The sequence below is a fragment of the Anomaloglossus baeobatrachus genome, chromosome 2 (genome assembly GCF_048569485.1).
Source record: "Anomaloglossus baeobatrachus isolate aAnoBae1 chromosome 2, aAnoBae1.hap1, whole genome shotgun sequence".
Classification (NCBI taxonomy): domain Eukaryota; kingdom Metazoa; phylum Chordata; class Amphibia; order Anura; family Aromobatidae; genus Anomaloglossus; species Anomaloglossus baeobatrachus.
Genome location: NC_134354.1, coordinates 215,099,775 through 215,114,316, shown reverse-complemented (window position 1 = coordinate 215,114,316; position 14,542 = coordinate 215,099,775). Strand labels below are relative to the sequence as shown.

At 44.2% G+C, this 14,542-nt stretch overlaps 1 pseudogene; it reads left to right on the top strand.

Moving 5' to 3' along the window:
• Positions 1-1,898: 1,898 nt before the first annotated feature.
• Positions 1,899-7,850, top strand: LOC142288642 (uncharacterized; annotated as a pseudogene).
• The last annotated feature ends 6,692 nt before the right edge of the window (positions 7,851-14,542 follow it).

Sequence of the window (14,542 nt, the reverse complement as noted above, 5' to 3'; positions counted from 1 at the left end):
GTGTGAATGCCGTGCAGAGCCGCGCCGGAGATCGGGGATAGGTGAGTATGAGAGAGGGGGTAAGAGGGATAGACTGACATGGACAGAGAGAGAGGGACAGAGATAGTGACCGACTGACAGAGATTAGTGAATGACAGACATTGTGAGGTGCTTCAGAACGCAGCTTTTCAGCTGTGCTCTGAAGCGGACCTTTTTTAAGCTGCGGTGCAGAGCGCACACCTGCGCACATAGCCTCAGACATCACAATCGTATGAGGGATGTCACACGTTACAATTGACTAGGCTCATACAACAAAACGTCCAATGTATGAGGAATAAACGACGTGTATGCGATCACCGTATTTGCGCTCAATCTTGATCGCACGTAGGTGTCACACGCAAATACGTCACGAACGATACAGGATGTGCGTCACTTACAACTTGACCCCAACGATGGATTGAAAGATTTATTGAAGCGTGTAAAGCAGGCATTAGAAAAGAAGGACACAGTTATACAGAGGCCAAACGGAGTCCGGAGTGACTCTGCTGCATCACTAGTGAATGGATCCGTTGAGAGTTTCACCTGAAGCACATATTTTGGAGACATAGATGGAAACACTATGGTATATGTACAGCATATAGCACAGGACAAATGTGAACTGATCCAAAATGTTCTTTACGCTAATTGACCACCAATAGCTTTCAACTCAATACACAAAAATACAAGTCCCCACTCAGGTCTGCCATCTGTTTAAAGAAATATAGGGGGCTTCTACGTTACTGGTAGAACAAAGGCTCTCAAAAATGTATTATGGCTCCCATCCCAAAAAAAATCCAGCAAAATCTGCTCTACCAAATTCAAGTGCTCCCCTTTCCTTCAGAATCCACAGTGTACCTAAACTTCAGTTAACATCCACATGTTTGGCATTGTTGTACAGTTGCAGAGCGCAGCCTGACTGGGAGTGACCTATGAAGCATCCATAGGTTGTGCTACAGACTTGGTGGACGTTGTGGGAACGCCTTATACTACATCGGCGCTGTGGGGTTATTTTTAAACAATAAATTGGTGAACAAGGGACTTTCTCCTGTTTTTATTTCTTTAACTCTCTCATTTAATGTATTTCAGATTCCCATTGGAGGACTGTTAGATTTGGTGGACTACTTCGGATCTTCATGGGTTTTTTTTATAAATAAGTTAGCAGGGATAGTGTAGAGGAGACTTTATTCAAATAAAGAAAAATTTCCAGTGTGTCTTTTTTTCTTTTCAATTACTTGGTAAGTAATGGAGGTGTCTGACAGATGCCTCTCCATTACTAATCCCTCGGCTTGATGCCAGATGACATTACACAGCTGACATCAACCCAAAAAATATTACATTGATTGCCACTACACCAGGGCAATCCGGAAGAATCGGGGTGAAGTGTAAGGCGCAGCTGAGGATAAGAACCCTCCCTGAGCTCAGAAAGCCGACGCTATTGTTGGTGAGCAGTGAGCGCATGATGAAGCACAGAATGGAGCAAAGTCAGAGTGAGATGGCAAACCTGGATGCCTGGTGGGTAGAACAGTTATCCCTTGGCCGCGGACACCAGCAGTAGCTGGCCTGCGAGAGGGAGGTCTGTGCAACCATGGCCCAGCCTGGAGGTCTGCAAAATCTTCTCAGGCATCAGGCCGGTGCTCTGAATCCTCTAGGGCCCACCATGCCAGCAACAGTGTTGCCTGTGGTGTCCGCCCCCCCAATAAGCAGTGGAGAGCTACTGTGGCAGAGGCTGGTAGAACCGTCCGGGCTAGTAACAAGACTCCCGAGGAGCCCGAGCCAGCCACAGACCAACAGTCAAAAAGTGAGACCTCCAGGTAGGCTGAGCCAGACCAGCAGCTAAAGAGTGAGATCCTGGGGAGGCCAGCCTGGAACTCAGCCCACCGATGGTGAACGTGGCCTCCACACCCAGAGGTCCCCCAAAGGAAGAGCTGGAAGCCCCAAAGTTCCAGCTGCATATGTGGAGAAGAAGCCCTACCCCTGATCCTTCAACGGACCCTGTGGGTGGCCGGGGTCATCCAGGGGAAGAACACAAAGGTGACCGGGTGACGAATGGCCACATCCAACACCTTGATTTTGAACATGGTTATGGATTTATTTGTGAAGAAGGGACTGGTGATAAAGTCTACCTAAGTCAGCAGTCTGGTCAGGGAGGGTCCGGCTCTGATATGGGGGGACCGGGTCCACTTAATAAAAGAAGATGGTCCCTGGGGGTGGTTTGCAGTCATGATAGTGCGTGCCTGGCCGGGAGACAGCATCACCACTGGAGAAGGCAGCGGGCAGTTCCAACAGCCGGTTCTGGTCCCCAGAGCACCCCGGCCACCTATATCTGGAGCCATAGCAGCAGCGGGGAGAATGAATCCAGCGGCTCTGCCGCCCTTGCTAGCTGCAGCAGTGACGGCCAGAGGCCCCCTACCCCACCCCCTGCCATGATCATGAAGCTGATGCACTACGGTATTCCACCGTGGTGGTGAATCAGAATGGGGTAAGTTGACGAACCCCTGAAGCTGGTCACCATGGACGTTTTGAGAAGCACCCTGAGTTGAAGTTTATGTGAAGTGTGAGACTGTTCCACGTCCCTGAGGGTGTGAGGCTAGGAGACCTTGTGTTTGTATTAGGCCAGAAAAAGTGGCCAAAGTTTTATAATTGTTTTTCTCCCTCCAACTTCTGTTGCACACGTTACACCTCCCCCTGCTGGAATATCAGTACTACCCCTTTAACATCCTATGGACTGTGTACCTTTATCCCATGCCCACTGAAACTGTGACTTTGCCCAATAGGCAATGCTGGGCAAGTGAGGAAATTGCTAAGTGAAAAAAGAGGAGGGAGAAAGCTGAGGACTGGAGGGCTAGTCAGTCCCTATTGCAACAGACTGTGGATGTGTGGACTTGCCGGGTCCTGTTGGAGATGTTTTAAGGACTATGCCTGGGAGAAGTGGACTCAAAGCAACCTGAGCCTCCCATGTGTTTATTCTTTTTTTAGGTGCTAAGGTAAATGGATTCCCAGATGTGAGAACCTGAGGACTCGGGCTCTTGAAGGGCTTCGGGCCTGATGTGCTGCCGGTTTGACTCTCAGGTCACGGCAGCAACTGGACTTTTAAGTGGAGTGTATTTATGAAAATGTGACTTTGAGTACTTTATGAATAAGTAGATATTTTGTCTTTGGTTTTGGTGTTTTGCAGGTCCGGAGCAGACTTGGTTGAGGACGACCAAGATTAAAGGATGGAGGAGTGTAAGAGGGTGTAGGGCTTGGCTCACCCCAGAACTGCAAATCTGTCAGGTATAAAATGTAGTGTATGTTATATACTGTAACGCTATTATATTGGTGCAATATGTGCGCTGCCACTAGATGGCCACATTGGGTTAGCTGCTTCTCCTGGTACTATCAGGCTAGGGAGAGTTAATAGCAGGGAGGTATTTCACTAGTTAAAAGGGTGAGCAGACAGGAAATTACAGAGGAGTCCAAGAGAGAGAGGAACAAGTAACAGACCCCAACCAAATCTAATTAGACTGACCCTTTGGGTCAAATCCTGGTGTCGGACACATAGGGCCCTAGTGTGGAGAGGGCTGTGCGAACCACATCCCAGAGTGTAGGTTCTGACAGAACCAGGCAGAGGAGTGCCGTCCCCAAAAGGCCCATCCTAGCTTCTAGCTGAAAATCCCTGTGAGTGGGATGACGGGATACCCAGAGGATTATTTGAACCTGCCCGACAGTATGAAGATGAGTGAGGGGATGAGGGGGCTTAGGAGCTCAACTGGAAGCCCAAGTAACAGGGAAGTGGTTGGCCTGCAAATTAATTGTAACTACGGTTGCTATTGGCAACCCCGTCAGGGAACTGTAGCGTACGGCTGAAGTGATATGGAAAAGCATTTTTGTGGCCCCTGTAACTGAGAAGGAATGTGCCCACCGCTGGCATGATGAGAGACTTTGTGAATACCTGTTCAGTAAAGAACCATCAATATACCTAATTTGGATGTGTCCATCTGTCTGTGTGCAATGAGTCATCCACAACCCTATGTTGCTGAGGCAACCATCCACAGCCCTATGTTGCCGAGGCAACACTGTGAGGCAACACTGAGGCAACAGTATGAGGCAATATGTTGCCGAGGCAACACTATGAGGAAACATTGTGAGGCAACAGTGTGAGGCAACACTGTGAGGCAACACTGTGAGGCAACATTGTGAGGCAACACTGAGGCAACACTGAGGCAACAATGTGAGGTAATATTGAGGCAACACTGAGGCAACACTGAGGCAATACTGAGGCAACAGTGTGAGGCAATATGTTGCCGAGGCAACACTGTGAGGCAACACTGAGGCAACAGTGTGAGGCAACATTGCAAAGATGGATCAAATTGATTGCGCTGCTGCACGTAGAGAAGTGAATCCCATACGGATGCGTAACCTGCGTCTTAATGAAACAGAAGATGAATGAAATTGTCGAATAATTGCTGATGCAGCCCGACAGGGCGGCCAGAGCAAGAGAAATGAGAGAAGTAACTGAATCACGTAGAACATCTAATACTGCACTACAATGAGCAACACGAAATGCACAAACTGAGACACAAATTGCTAAAAGGCGAGAACAAGATAAAATAGCAAGAGCCACTCAATGACGGCAAGTTACATCTGCTGCTAGAGGGCTTCTCAATGAAATTGATGAGACACGTATTGAAGAGCGCAGGACAACACATTCCCTTCCTGCTGCAAGAGAGGGCACATCCAATTACGTCCCATTTGTATGAATGATCAATTAGTAAAGTTGATGAAAGGAGAACATCAGCACTCCAATATCTTTATGGCTAATATAAGGCAATACAATAGCTCTCTTGCTTTGGCATCAATGGAAGCACAAGTAGCGCCACTTCCTGGGCATGGTCCATACTGTTTTCGAATTTATGGACAAATTTACCACAGAACTGCCCCATTGCATCCCGCCGTGGGTAGTACTCCCAAGTTTACGCAGATTTATATCTTGGACAGTGAAGAAGCATTAAGTACAATAATTCAAGCTAATAAAAATGCCTCCCAGCACTGCTGTCATCTCTTGGAGAGAAAATGAAAGCAATTAACCCACTCGCAAGAGCCTTCACAATGATGAGGGAATTTGAAATAGAGGAAGTGAGGATTGCTAAATTAGAAAATCGTGATCCACTCGAAATAACAATGTCAATTTTAAATAACTACAATGATGACCAGAGGCCCTACAATGCACCAAGGTGCAATGAAGTAGCTATAATTTATCTAAATGCAATGGGTGAAGTCCCATTTATTAGGGACATCAGAGTTCACCTTAAAAGTGAAAACCGGACACTTCAAATCAGCTTTCTTCACAGAACGTGTGATGCAATGACATATCCACTTCTATTCCCATATGGGGACAGTGGATAGACAATAAATTTAACAACTCCAATTGCCCTAAGTGTGCAACATCAAGGAATTGGTGACATTAACCCCTTAACGACCGCGGGCAGTAAAATTACGTCCTAGCGGTCATAACGTTACTGCCCACGGTCTGCTGGTAGCAGCATGCCGCGATCGGCGCACATCTCAGCTGATTTTCACAGCTGAGATGTGTGCCTGCTAGGCAGGAGCAGAATCGTTATCTGCTCGTGCCGTTTAACCCCTGAAATGGCGCTGTCAATATGTGACAGCGCCATTATAAACGCGATCGCGGTAAAGTTTTACTTACCGCCCGATACCGGAAGTCACGTGACATGATCACGTGACTTCCGGTGGTTGTCATGGTAGCACAGGGTCATGTGATGACTACTGTGCTAGACATGAACTATTTTCACTTTCGCTTTCCACGGAGGCCAGGTAAGCAGGAAGTGCACGAATCTGCTGTTTACAGCTGTGTAGCTGTGATCAGCAGATCGGATTGCTGATCGCAATAGCTCCCTAGGGGGACTAGTAAAATTAAAAAAAAAAGTAAAAAAAAAAGTTTTAAAAAATTAAAAAAAAAACAAAACAACATAAAAGTTCAAATCACCCCACTTTCATCCCTTGAAAATTAAAGGGTTAAAAAAATAAAAAAAATATACACACATTTGGTATCACCGCGTTCAGAAACGCCCGATCTATCAAAATATAAAATCAATTAATCTGATCAGTAAACGGCGTAGCGGCAAAAAAAATTCCAAACGCCAAAATGATGTTTTTTTGTCGCCACAACTTTTGCGCAAAATGCAATAACAGGCGATCAAAACGTAGCATCTGCACAAAAATGGTACCATTCAAAACGTCAGCTTGAGTCGCAAAAAATAAGCCATCACTGAGCCATAGATCCCGAAAAATGAGAACGCTACGGGTCACGGAATATGGCGTAAAACGTGCACCACTTTTTTCAGACATTTAAGAATTTTTTTTAACCCCTTATATAAAAGTAAACCTATACATGTTTGGTGTCTACGAACTCGCACTGACCTGAGGCATCACACCCACACATCAGTTTTACCATACAGTCAACACAATGCATAAAATATCTCAAAAACAATAGTGCTATCGCACTTTTTTTGCAATTTTTCTGCATTTGGAATTCTTTTGTGATTTTCCAGTACACTATATGGTAAAACCTATGGTTTCATTGAAAAGTACAGCTCGTTCCACAAAAAATGAGCTCTCACATGACCATATTGACTGAAAAATAAAAAAGTTACGTCTCTCAGAAAAAGAATGGCGAAAAAAAGCGAAAAATCGTCCGGTCGTAAAGGGGTTAATCTACCATCCATACCAGTAGATCAAGATCGACAAGAATAAAAATCACCCTGTTGCAGTACTATGCATACAGGCTTGCCATTTGTGACGAATTCAATCCCCTTTTAAATGCTGGGAAGTTGATGCAACAATTTATTGTTGACAGTTATGGCAAAATTGAATCCAACAGGATCGAATATATAAAACAAAATCAAAAGGCATTACGCATCGACAGTTATGCTGGCATTATGATCACATCCATAATGCTGCCTTACACCAAGGGCTAAAAGCTGGAACACCAGTAATTTTACCATCCAGTTTCATTGGAAGCCCAAGAGCTATGCAACAAAATTACCAAGATATCATGACAATTGTCTGAAAATTCGGAAAGCCAGATCTTTTTGTTACAATGACCTGTAAGCCAAAGTGGAAAGAAATTACTGAAAACTTAGAACCATGGCAATGGCCAGAGTTCAGACCAGATTTGGTTGCATGAGTATTTAAAATCAAACTCCAAGCCGTGGTTAACGACATTTTGAAAAAGCACATTTTTGGCCGTGTCGATGACTATGTGCATGTAATAGAATTTCAAAAGCGTGGACTACCACACGTTCACATGCTCTTAATCCTCGGAGAGAAAGATAAACCGAGGGACATAGAAAGAATTGACGAATTGGTCTCTGCTGAAATCCAAAATGAGACAGCAAAACCAAAACTGCATGAAGCAGTGATGAAGTACATGATTTATGGCCCATGTGGCGAGGATCAATCTGGTGCTATATGCATGACAGATGGTCAATGCGCAAAAAAATTCTCAAAGGAATGTTATACAGAGACAAAACTCCAATTTTGAAAGTTACCCACAATACCGTCGACACAATACTGGGAAAACCAGACGAGGAACGTGAGAAATCGACAATAGATGGGGGGTTCCATACAACCCCTATTTATTACTCAAGTACAATTGCCATATCAATGTTGAGATATGTGCTTCAATTAAAAGTGTTAAATATCTTGTCAAATATATATACAAAGGGCATGACTGTGTCAATATCAAGTTTGATACATTAAACTGGAATGAACCAGCCATGTACCTAGATTCTCGGTATATAAGCGCCCCTGAGGGCATGTGGAGAATCTGAAAAAATAAAACGCATGATGCTTCATGTACCTCCCCGGGGCTCGGTCAGCTGCCGAGCCACTCGCATCCGTGCTCGTCAGTGGGTGGCTCGAGCTCCTAACGGACCCGGGGGTCACGTTGCTCTGAAAGGGGTTTGGTGCTACCCGCAGAGACTTCGGTGGAGAGGTCCATGGTCGGAGCCGCAGTTGTTGGAAGGAGGAATTTGAGTTTGTGACGCCACCCACGGGTTGTGGTAAATGGATGGACACCACCGCTGCCGTTGACTAGGCTCCCGGGGACGGTGTTGCTCAGCTTGGTGTTGACCCCTCCATGGGTAGGGGGATGATGGTCCCGGGGGCCCGAGGGAGGTGCTGAGGCGGGGGAGTGGATGTGTGCTGGGGTATCGGTGTGGTGCAGCGTGGTGTGCGGCCCGAAGGCACTCTTGTACTCACTATGACAAACACGCTGGAGTCTCTGGTAAACCAAACAAGATGGTGAACAGTGCCCGCAGCCGGCTGCAGTTTTCCCCTTATCAGGTTGGTGGTTTCCGCCTTTCTCCTGCACCTCACTTATGTAGATATGTCAACTCCTATGCCTGAGCAACGGTAGTCCGCTCCCCGGCTTGGTATGTGCCGGGAGAGCCCTTCTTGCCTGCAGACGCTGGCCCCTCAGGTCTCTATGCCTGGGCGGTGGCTTTACCCCTATGGTTGGGCTGTTGTCTTCGGTCAGAGTACCCCTCCTGGTGCTCCGGTTTCCAATCGGTTCCCCGGTTCGGTACCGGCGGGCCACCGCCCGTCCCCGGTCCCTACGGTTGTAGACTATGGCAGACCTGGATGCAGGTCTGCCCTTGAACTTCACTCTGCTTCACTGTCAAAGCTCAACTAGACTACTGTTTTCCCGCCTCAGGGTCTGTGGACTCCTTGATGGGTGGAGCCAACCGCCTGGCTCCGCCCCCCCTGGTGTGAACATCAAACCCAGAGGGTGGTGACAAGGGTTCCGTAGTTTGGCTGCTGTCACCTTACTAGGGGGGGGGGGGTGTGTGTGGGACTACCTGTGACAACCTGGCTAGTCCAGGGCGTCACATTTCACATACCATTAAAAGCCTTGCTGTGCACCTTGAAAACATGCAGCAAGTGTTTTTTGAAGATGGTAATGAGGAAGTGGTTATTTTGAACTCAAAAGCCTCTATACAGCAGGCTTATTTTTAGCTAAAGAGATTTGACGCTTCCACCCGTCACTATTTGTACAGTGACATCCCTAAAAACTATGTCTGGTATAGAAAAGCTGTACCAGAAGGATTGAAAAAACGACGGGCTCAATTTGGGAAAACAATTGCCCGAATGTATACAGTCTCTTTAACACATGGTGAGCTGTATTACCTAAGACTCCTTTTACTTCAGCTACGAGGACCAAAGTCTTATGCTGACTTAAGGACTGTCAATGGAGTCCTACATGACACGTATAAAAATGATCTTCATCTTTTGGAAGACGATTCCCAATGGGAAGACGGTATGACAGATGCATTCGCTTTCCAAATGCCCTACCAACTTCACAAATTATCTGCTATAATTTGTGTATATGGGGAACCAGTTAAACCATTGGCATTATGGGAAAAATATAAAACCCAATTTATGGAGGATTACACCAGGCGGTATACTCCAGAAATTGCTGAGCAACTGGCTCTTTGTGATATTAATGAAGTGCTCTTAAGCAATAAAACGTCCTGTGCTGACTACGGATTGCCAACTCCAGTAATTGTTCAAGGTGAAATACTGGACCAACTCAATTAAGCAGAAATGAAGCAGGACGCTGAGAAATTGAAAGCTTTGCTTAATGAAGCTCAAAAACCAGCTTTCGATGCAATTATACAAGCAGTAAATGCTGCATCTCAGCCAGACGACACTGTCTCACATTGTTTTTTTCTGGACAGCCCAGGAGGCAGTGGGAAGACATTTTTGTACAACTGCTTGCACAAGACACTACAAGCAGAACAGAAGTCTGTTTGCTCTGTAGCCTCCACTGGAAAACGCTAGCACCAACCATTCCAAGTTTGGCCTTGGAATTACAACAAATGAGAGCACAGTGTAAAAAATTAAGCCAACCTCACTTCAAGCAAAGGAGCTCAGGGAGTCATCTGTCTTTATTTGGGACAAAGTAACAATGATGCCCTTTTTTAATATGAACGCTGTGGATAATTTGTTCCAAGACATATGTGGAAACAAAAGACCATTTGGTGGAAAAGTTTTCATACATAGTGGTGACTTTCGTCAAACTCTACCAATAGTGGAAAGTGGAAAAAGAGCCCAAATTGTACAGTACACCATTAAATACTCAAAATCCTGGAATCAGTTTTCACGGTTCCCCTTACATTAGAATATGAGAACGTCTCAGGATGAAGTTGAGTACAACTTTTGGTTACTGAAACTTGGCAATTGAGAGTTGTCAAATGAATATGGTCTACCAGAAGACATCCCAAATTCTTTTATTGAAGAAGGTGATTTACTTACAGCTATTTTTGGCGACTCTATTCAGATTACCAATGAAATGGTAGAAGCAATTGTCAATAAAGCAATTCCTATGCCATTGAATGATGATGTTCACGCCTTGAACAACAAATTTCTTAGTCAGGTTCAAAGTGAACACTCAGCATATCGCTCCGTCGACACAATTGCGGAAGAGGAGGGTGTGATTCTCACAGATTACCCTGTAGAATTTCTTAACTCTTTGAATCCCACTGGGATGCCTCCTCATGACCTAAGCTGAAACCAGGAGCTCTAATTAAGCTCCTGCGTAATCTTAATAGAAACCGTGGCCTTTGTAATGGCACAAGGCTTTATGTGAAAAGCTTAAAAGCAAACGTTATTCATGCAGCTGCTTTAAATGGAAAAGCAAAGGGTCAGACAGTTCTTATTATAAGAATTGACCAGATTTCCAAAGATAAAAATTTGCCAGTCCAAATGCGATGGCGTCAGTTTCCTGTCATGTTGGCTTTTGCAATTAACCTTTAATAAATTTCAGGGTCAGTCCTTGGATATTGTAGGAATTTATTTGCATGTCCCAGTGTTTTCACACGGGCAGTTATATGTGGCTTTCTCCAGGGGAAAGAAAAGCCAACAAGTAAGGGTCAAAATATTTGACACCCAAAAGCAAGGTAAACGTATTTCTAATGTTGACAAATAGTTTACTGTCAACTGTATGTACAAAGAAGTCTTTTATTAAAATTTTTAACAATTTGCACAATTGTACATCAAAGCAGGACTAACTTCTAGCTGCGGACCAAACATGGGGCATCGGTAGGTCCTTGGGGGCAGATCCCAAGTGCGCTCAACCATGTGAAATAGCTTACGCTCAGGAACATTGACGGATAGCGCTATTGGATAGCTCTACCTATTCATTTCCTTTAAGAGTATAGCTATGGGATAGCTCTACCCGTTCACTTTCTCCATGGAAAGCGCTATCGGATAGGTCTACCCGTTCAATTTCTTCATAAATAGCGCTATCAGATAGCTCTACCCAAACAGTATTAACGACAGAGCTGTGCCCTGACAGAGACACTGTATGAGGCAACAGTGAGGCAACATTGTGAGCCAACACTGACGCAACATTCATGCAACACTGAGGCAACATTGTGAGGCAACACTGAGCCAACATTGAGGGAACACTCAGGCAATATTGAGGCAACACTGAAGAAACATTGAGGCAACACTGAGGCAATATTGTGAGGCAACACTGAGGGAACATTGTGAGGTAACACTGAGGGAACACTGAGGTAACACTGAGGGAACATTGTGAGGCAACACTATATCAGGCTAGCGCTATCTGATAATGTTATTTCGAATGAAAGAGCATGGATACAGCTATCCGCATAGCACTATTGATAATGAAAGAGAATGTGTAGAGCTATCTGATAGCGCTACTCCTAGAGAATGGTTAGCGCATCCGGATAGCGCTATCGGACAAAGATGCACTAATAGTACTATTCCCTCTCTTTTTTATACACAAGGTAAGAGTGGCAGGACACGTACACCAGGTATTTACGTTTGCTGTTAGTCAGCACATACCCAGTCTGGTGCATGGTTACACCCCATTACGAGGTCAGTCTGATGCGTGGTTACAACCCATTGCGTGGTCCGTAATCCCACCAATCACTCATTGCTGGTTAAAGAGAACTGTGTCCCTGTATGATGTTTGAAGATACTGGGACCTTCTGCAGCCTGGAAGTGGTCCAGAAGAATTACTCAGTCCTGCCCTTTGGCCTAAAAGTGAGTACCTCATATTACAAGTCCCAGCATAAATTCCCTTGCACTAAAGAGGCAATCGTAGTGCAGAGACATTTTACAGGGCTGCACTGTGGCTGAACAGCGGTCTCTGCTGCGACTGCCACAGCACCCGACTGCCCCTTTAATCGAAGTATGTATACGAAGTAAGCATAACTTTAGGATGCCAACATCCTTGGTCAGGCAGGGACAAAATAGGGGCAAGATTAGGATATACATAGTCTGTAGAGGGACTTTAAAATCTACCCCGGTTTGTTTATTGACATGTGAGTGGAAGGGCTCAGTGGTGGTAACAGCTGTATTTATTCTGTGGGTAGTGCTGCTGATAGTGGAGACATTGGAACCAAAAGCTCTAGCTAGGGGATGCACTATCCATGGACAAGGGTGATTGAGACCTGCAGTGCCATATATTCTGGCACTATTGGTGTGAGCTGTTCAACTAGAGTAAATAGCTCCCTTGCTAATGAAATAATAATAATAATAATAATAATAATAGCTCCCTTGTCAATGAAACAGGTCCATACCTTAATAAAATCCCAGCTTACTTTTGGGAGCTTGTAGATAGGGTTCTATTAGACCTGGTTCAAATATCTTGCTTAGCCTGCATTATTCCTTTTCTGTAGTTTCCTAAAAATTATTCTGAGTCAAGATTTTATCTCTTGCCTACAATTCTTGTTGTGACCCAATAACCTAACTATTCCTGACAACCCACTCCATTGGCCAGCAACCCTTGTCTAAAGGGTGAAGGCTAGGGTACCCATAAGACCTGATAGTCAAAGTAGCCAGTGGAAAGACTGTCTGTTAATCATAACAGATGGATTAATACTACAATTCTTATCATCTGCTATTTAAACACATATATTTGCCCCTATCATTCTCAATTTTCCTGGCAGCAGTGAAGATCTGATGTTTCAACGTGGGAGCTCTGCAGTTAATCACTAACATCACCAGAGCCAGAAGAACAGTGGCCAAGTGGGCCAGTGTACTGTTTGTATAGTAGGTAGGTGATTGGTAAGGTGGGTATATTATATAATTAGCATATTGAAAAATATATAAGTTTGATAACACATTTATTAACGACCCCTTTATTTATATCTGTACTGTTGCAATGTTATACCAAGTTCCTTTATTGTTTATTTCATCCACCCATCAGCAACCTGAACTTTATTTGACCAATCTATATGTGCCATGTTCCTATGTATTTTCTTTTCATTTTGAATAATATCACCAGAGTATTATGAGGGATAAAAATAACAAGTCCTTTAATACACTGAACAGTTCTTCAAAAGAAGGCAATTTAAGTAATAGATATCCATCTAATGTATTCTGTTTTAATGTGCTCTACTTCTGCGTGCTGTCACATCATCATACAGGCTTGTATCTCTGTTGACTTCTGCTTTGCTATATGTGGAAAATGCTGGTCGGAATAGAAATGTGATTAAACATTCAACTTGATTCAAAAGTAATAGCTTTGAATGTTATAATTTTGGTTTAGATTACTAAGCTTACAAAATGAGAAATTCATTATATAAAGAAATTCCATCTATTTCATTCTATTTTCTAAGAAAAATATATATTATGTATGATTGTCTTCTACATTATGAAAGATGTTTCCTACTTCAATAAAAATTGTAGAATCTGTTAAACTTTCGAAAAGGTTAATGTATCAAGAAGAGGTCTAGAAAAAACCTGTGTGCTGCCCAAAGGGTTTTACTTATTTCTTGGTGAGAGCACATCAGTAAATAGGTTATGGAGCATTAGAACTTAAATTGACAAAGGTGAAAGGAGATATTGGCACTATCCTGGATCCCTTTATATCTTTCAGCATCTCTCACTCTCACACTACCTCCACATTTTGCCCCCTATCTGTCGGTGTCCCCCAAGGTTCAGTTCTAGGACCCCTGCTGCTCTCCATCTATTGTATAGTTGTATAAAAATAAATAATTTAAAAAAATGAGCGCTCCAAAGTATTTTTGATTCTCAGCGCAGATAAAGAGGATGGCTATGACTGCCTGGCTTTATCTTGGCTGGCAATCAAAATACAGGGAAGCCCATTTTTTTTTTAAATTATTTAAAAAAATAATAAAATAAAAATGCATGGGCTCCTGCTGTATTTTGATCGCCAGTCAAGTAAAACCAGGCAGCTGGGGGCTGGGATTCTCAGCAGCCCGCAGTCACCCCTGGAAATGGCGCATTGTTTCTTAGCGCTTTACCCGACTCACTCATCGGCCCTGGTGCTGGTGGCACTTTGGGTAATAAAGGGGTTAATACCAGCTTTATATTCTCAGATGGTACTACTCTGTTAGGCCATGCATATTAGAGTTCCTGTCCCTGTATGGTGCACAGATGGAGTACGGCTTGGCAGCCCGCCTGATCTAATAATTTTTAACCTGGGTGCTTTACAACTGCAGCCCTATCTTTGTTGTAAGTAATGCTG